Source organism: Sander lucioperca, chromosome 11 (assembly GCF_008315115.2).
Source record: "Sander lucioperca isolate FBNREF2018 chromosome 11, SLUC_FBN_1.2, whole genome shotgun sequence".
NCBI classification, from domain to species: Eukaryota; Metazoa; Chordata; class Actinopteri; order Perciformes; family Percidae; genus Sander; species Sander lucioperca.
Genome location: NC_050183.1, coordinates 4,201,094 through 4,208,402, shown reverse-complemented (window position 1 = coordinate 4,208,402; position 7,309 = coordinate 4,201,094).

Here is a 7,309-nt window from a genome sequence, read left to right as displayed (position 1 = left end):
ACCTCAGCGTTGGGACACAAGTCCTGGTCTCCTCGGTAAAAGTATTGTGTTTGAATAACCCATCCATCACCCCAACCTTCCTTCTTACGTGGAATTTTGTACTCTTATACTTTGTCACCTTACTTCCAGCTGTGCTCCCGCAATAATTACGGGAGGCCACAAGAGGGCGTCACCACTATAAACGTAAATATGAGTCGTAATTGCTACTTGAAAAAACTAATTATGGGAGCATTTTTCGTCTCCACAGGTCAGGTCAGTGCAAGTCCATTATGTGAAAACTCTGTGAAATGGCTGGAGATCAAACTGTTCATTTTTTCTGACCTATTGGATGTAGGCTATTTTTACTGTATAATTTCCCTATGAAAAGGCTTCATTGTGCCGCATGAATCGACATGCTTTCACACTGATCCAGCAGTCATTCTGTCCTGCAGCCCAGGTGCATCTGTGCCACACATCATGTCATTAGCACTAATATAGCTGTCAAGGGAGCTGCAGAACTGTTGCCTGCACAAGAGTGCAGCTGAGCGAGCTAGTTCAGTTATGCCCGTCCCTCTATTTAGTTTCTTTTTTTTTCTTGACTGCTTGAATCTGGCTGATACCTTAGCTGTCAGTACAATTGTACAACTGTACAGAGCAGCATCCCTGCAGAGGCATCACTAATCCAGTCTTGTTTTGGTCCTCAAAAGCTAGCGGTTGGACTTCGCTGAAAAGCTTCAGATCTGTTACACTTCTCCTTGAACTGGCAGCCCATGAGAGGGAGTAATTAGATGAATCCTGGCTCTGCATGCACACAGCATCATATAGTAAAAGCACAGCTAGAGCTTTATATAATTTCAAACGTGTTGAATATATAATAACGTTTAGTCTCTTGTTCACCCTTACAACACACCCCTCCACATATACGAGAAAGCTTTCATTTAGCAACAGCTTCCAGCTATATGCCGCTGCAGATTTCTGGTTTGACATTGATGTATAATCTCTCATAAACACCTATGAATTAAAAATAATAAAACACCACCCTCTCTCTGGCTCAGAGACATATTGCATTTTCAGCAAGCATCCAGATTTCTAAATGAAGATGTACTAAGTGGAATCTACTGAGCATATTGGTCTGAGAACAAATGTGACAGAGAGGGAGCTTGCTGCACGACGTCCTGCTGAGATAACACAAGTTTCCTGTCATGATTTCCTTTGTTTTCATCTTTCATAACAGCAATGTGGCAAAAACAAAACAACCATATGACTGTATTTCAGACAAGTGCAAGTAAACATTTGAGACAATCATATCACTGATCAAACTAAGCTGCTCCACACTTTGAAAGCTTTTTGTTTAGATTTATCTTTTCAGTGTCCTACTTAAAATTAATCCATGAAGGTTTGCAAAAACATGACTTCAAATGTCAAACAACACGGACCGAGCTTGGCCCACAGGGAAACAATGGTGATAATGATGTTTGTTGGATGATTAAGACGGTTTCAGAGACTAACTTATGACTTATAATTATGACTAACTTGTGACTCGTGCCATGGTATCTTTCTCTTGATAAGAAAGCCATTCATTTTAATGGCTTTTCTTCTCCCGTTGTTAACGAGGCACCTCTCTGTACAAGAAAATGGCACCCAAATGAATGGTTTGCTATTAAAGGGGAAATAATAGCTCAAAGTAGCAAAACAAAAGAAGACATATAAAGGTTTGAGACATGGAGATTTGTCTTCTCAGCATGCTGCTTGCAGTAAGTATGGTTTTCAAAACTCCCATTATGCTGCTCCAGTACAACAGACCTTTTGTGATAAACAATTCATTTTTGGATTTTACTCTGATGTTTTGTTGTCCATCCTTCAGTGCAACACACATCTGCCTTGTCCATGTACCAATGGTTCCAAATAACTTTTCCACATGCCTGTTCACCACCAAGCTTCCAAGGTCATAGCTTTTAATAGTTATTAGTTAATAATTGTTTCAAAACTGACAGGAATATACCAGATCAATATGTGGGTAGAATGGCCTTCGAAACTTAGTGCTCATTTTGGTGAAGCATCGAAAGGACCAGCACTTTCTAAACAAATCTACTTTTATCAGAAAAAACACAAATGGCTCTCTCAACATAAGAGCTGTCCTCGTGACATCCCAACATTCAGCAAAACTATTTGACAAAAGATAATTCTCCAGACAGACAGACATTTCACATCCTGTCTTGTATCAACAATAAACTCTGGTTTCGTTTAATCATGACAACAAGGGTTTCCTGATTAACCAAATAGTTTTTGTTCCCTAATCTTAATCAAAACTTAACCCTTAACCATAGAGGAAGAAGACCAGAAGTAATTGTAAAAATTAATTTGGATAATTTTCGAAGACACTGACACCCCAAAAAAAAACAACAAAAACAAACAGACACAATTCTGCACAAACAGTTATATTATTATAACATTTGTTGTCAACAAATGACATGAAAAGACCAAAGCTGTCTCTCAATACTTTCCAATATTCCTATTTCTACTGAAAACATCAATCTTTAACATGTGGATAGGATGTGTGTTGGCAGCCTGGAGGTTAAAGAATCGATTTTTAATTTAAATGTGTTAAAAAAAGATTTTGTAAATTAATGCACCTTGACTTACGTATTTACATGCACTGTAGCTACCTGTAGTATGTACAGTATGACCTGTGTACTACTAGAAAAAATACAGACTATCACCAGCCTTAACCTTTAATCGATTAGTAGTTTTTTATAGACAGAAAATACAGATTACTTTACTTTGCTGCATTATGACATCACAATCACTATATTTGACTACAATATCCCTAAAAGCATGTTTTCGGTGTATTTATATCAATATGCAGCATTGTCTTTTTTTTACCAAGTTGGATTGCTTTCGTGAACTTCTACTATCTAGCCTACTTTTAGTTCTTAACACAGAGTCTGTTTCAGCCCCCACTCCCCACCTTTCCCCTTCTCACACAGCTTCGGCTGGATTCAGCAAGCAGGGGCGCCTGCAGCTGCAGGGGGCGACAGTGAAATGATAGATAATAGAAAACCGCTTCACGGTGCAGAGGATTATTTTTTTTTTTAAGTGCTCGTGCAGCCCCGCATGTGTCATTAAAAAAAATGCCGCCCCGGGCGGCTGCCCGCTTCGCCCGTGCCAAAAACCGGTACTGGCACAGACAATGCAAAGTAAGTTTGAGGGCAACATGGACATTTAATAGTTGTTTTTGTTCAATGTTCCTGCAAGTGTTGCCTTTCATTATGAAACTCAGTGTTTCTCAAAAGCACAGAATCCACATGATCTCGCTTGTTAAAACAGACTGCTTTCCTCAGAGTGCTAACTGGCATTTTGTGGGCAGCATTTGATTGTATGGAAACGTGCGGAGCTGGTGGGCTGAAAGGTTCCATGCTACCGACAGAACAATCCCAAGTGGGAATAGTGTGTCCTCCCCCTCTCGTCGTTTCTATCTCAGAACTCGACCAGCTCTCCCTCAGGAGAATCTTTAACAGAAAAACAAGGCGATTAGAGAAGCAAACCGCAATACAAAATGACTCACCATGCAGTTTACCTCCAGACATGAGCTTTTATACCAGCTGTAACTCTCCGCCGTCTCCAACACATGCGCTTGCTCGCTTTGTCACTTTACATTTCAAAGTAATTACAGGTGTTTCTCATTATTGGCCGTTTGAATAGGGCTATTTTCTCTTGACACTGGCATGTGTTTAAAGATAATGCATCATTTAATTACTTTGTGACTTTCATGTGTCGCCTGCGTGGATGTGCTCGTGTTTTAACTTCCCAACTGGACATATGGGTAGCTGTGCTGCCTGTGTGTAGTGTTAACAGCATTTATGTCTCAAAAAACCAAGAGCTGTTTTCAACAAATGCAACTCGTCTGGTGCAGATTAGGCATGGTGAATTACAAATCAACCTATCCTAACTCTGATCTCTGTTCGGGCAACATGCTGCCACTGTTTTCATGTTTTGATCTATCTTTCTAAGATAGACTGATAACAGTGAGAGATGCCTGAAATGGGAGATGCTAGCATTGAGGTCTATGGCTGCAAAACTCCCCCAGAGCACCCACCAAAGTTTGTATCTCCAGCACCACCACATCAAATGTCTTTGTGGAAATGTCCCAGATATGACAGGTGATAATTTACAATGGCAGCTGCAGGGCAGAGGACAGAGTGCTGGCACAATCTCCAACGACTACATCTGCGTGTGTGTGCATCCCTTTATGGCACAGATAAGCAAGAGGAAGTTGGCTTTAGCACTGTCTTGGTACACGCCGTACATCTCATCTCTGCTTGACAGCCTGTTTTGAGCTCTCTCCAAACACGTCATTGACAAGTGTCTTAAGCTGCCTGTGTCTCCTTGAACTGAGGATAAATGACTGTGTCGTCTTGAAAGCTTAACAATATAAATGATTTATATCACCCAAAAGTCCTCTGGGTGATTCATGGCTTGCTGCATGTATAGCTGTAGCTGGCATTAAATGCACAAACAGCTGAGCTAATGCGGTTAGGCTGGGGTACGACTCAGTGTGAGACCATGCGTGTATGCACCTGCTTGCTTCAGATGAAGAGCTCTCTCTGGCATGAAGGTGTGTGATGTTTCTCTGGCCAATGGTGATAAACCAACTCCTGAAGTGGGCTGTGCATTCGCGGACCTGCTGTCAACTTCTATAACACACACACTACTTGAAAACTGTGTTGTACAAATGTGCATTTGCATACAGAAATTGTTCAGGTTGATATTTTCCAGTATTAGGGCAGCGCCGTAAGACACAAACAAAAACTGACAGAGCAACAAATATTATGTCAGTTGTAGTCTACTCGTATGGTTTATTTGCCATGACATGAAAAAAAAACAAAACGTTTGTGTTAAGACTAGATTGCAGAAGTCAGTGCTGTGGTTAGTATAGCTGCATATTTAGCAAATGTAGCTCTTTACAAAAACAGTCACTGCTTCATATGCTGGTGTTAATTTTAAATAAAAGACCATTTTAAGGTCAACTCAATTAGCCTGCATCCCTTTTCCAAATTGAAAACCCATTTGCTTTTCAATACTCTGAAATCAGTCAGCTGTGGAGAATTCACAATGTGGTCGTAGGTGCCAAAGCTTAGATATTTCTTAATTACAACATAATTGATGGCTAATGTTTCATAGCAGACAGGAGAGTTGTTGTTAGTTGTGCAGTGGCATGAAAAGGAGGAAGTAAAACTTGACTATGCTTGAGCAGCTGAAGTTATTTTTCATTAGACCTTGGGATACACGTGCGGCGCTCTGATTTGGGCACACAGCTATCAGCCTGGAAAATCACTCAGAGATTGTGTTTACATGGTAATCGGTATTCAAAGTGCACGGGTCATGATCAGGAGAATTAATCTAATTACCATTATCATTATTTTATTATCTGATAAATTGGCTGTCTTGACAAATGCTCCCTGAGGATAGACACGTGGAAAATGGCAAAGTGCAGAAAGTCTCTGAGTGAAGGCGGTTCTGCTGGGCTGATCAAATTAAAACTGCTTTGTCAGTCATGCCTAGACGTACACATGGGGGCAAGGACGGTGTGAAATTAAGGTTACAGTATAAATGGAGAAGACCATGGAGAAACTACTTCGTCAGGTGATGAACTAGTAAAGTGATGTTGCTCATTTGGTGTTTAAAGGGATATAAAGTAAATAGAAATAATAAAATCAAATGGAAGGAGTCTCTGTCTGTCTGTCTGTCCTTACTATCCAATCGACTTTACACTTGGCAGATTTTTATGTATTGCTGAGGAACCAAGGAAAGTGTGAGCTCTTGAGATCTACGGTACACACTGTGTAGTTTATTAAGAGGGGACCCGTATTAACTGTTACACTGCGGAACGCATGCTGGATACAGCTGGCTCTCTGTCACTTGCTACAGAACATTCAAGAACAGATGAAGAAAGATGTTTCATTGTACCAAACTCAAACATGTCAAGCATCAGCATTGTAACATTCCGAACGAACGCTTCCCGGAAATAGCCTGGTCCCAAATAGCTAGCTGTTAGCAAATGACGCAACTATGTCATGGCAAGGTGCAGTCTCGAGTGTGAAGTTGTTTAAATGAGCAGTTCTCGAGAAACCTGCAAGCAGCAATACCGGCCAAGAGATCGGCCCTAATGAACACGTTTTGAACAGGCACTGCACTAGTACCATATAATTATGACAAAAGGAGCTTTGGCTTAACGTTAAGTGATCAGTCAAAACGCTGTGGCGACCGTTTCATTGAAATTATGTTAGGAAACAGCTTGGGTCAGGGTTTACTTCCTGCCAAGTAGATCTTCTCATTATACAAATGGAGGGGTCATTCTTCCTGCACACTGTTAGCTTTTAGTTGAGTTTATTTAAATAATCAATGTTTTTAGACTTTTCTCCCCACCAAAAAATGAAATGGCGTTCTCATATTTACAAGATCTTTATCACATTTCTGGTTTTTCAGACATAGCGCTGAGCCACATGTGCACAGGAAATGAAAACTATTATATGGAAAAGTTAGATTAAGTTAGGTTTAGTTTGGTCCAATTAATATGGGTCATTTGTGATCACCACTAAGATCAGACCTTCTGTCTGGGTATTCCCAAAGCTCAGAGAAAGAGGAGTTGACTTTTCTTTTTTTCTTAATTAAGATAAGATAAGATAAGCCTTTATCTTGTCTTAAAAAAAGAAAAATATAAACTATACAAGAACAATTGAAGACAAAATCACAAGGCACACAAGTGAAAGCTGATGGCATCCCTCTTAAACGACTTCACCCATTGATCCTGTGGGATCTCCAATAGACTCCTATGCATTATAATGACCCACAAAACTTGCACCAGTACATGTAACTACATCTCCAAAGTGGAGGATTTTGCCTCATCAGGCAGTAGACAATTCAAGCAGTACAATATTATGAAAATCTACCATTTTCTGGTGTTACAGTAAAATTGTGAAGCCGTAGCAAGCTTTGGGTTAAAAGGTTGGTTTTTTTGGCAGGTGTAAGGCAGTTTATTTTCTTTTCATTCAGAGTCCTCATTTAGTCATAGTGCATTTGTATGGTGAGGCCTTTCCTGTCACTTATATTTTAGAGACCCTAAACCAAAAGCTCTCTCACACCAATTTTTTGTTGCTTCCCAGCATGTTACACTGGCTGCACCATATTACAATCCAACCTCTGTATTTGTTTCATGCTAAAATTGGCAACAAGGATGGTGATGAATGAAAAAACTAATGGTTTGGATTCCTAAAGAAGTGAAAAAGATTTGCCCACAAGAGAGGTCAGATCAAAGTCTCTATTCCAAGCT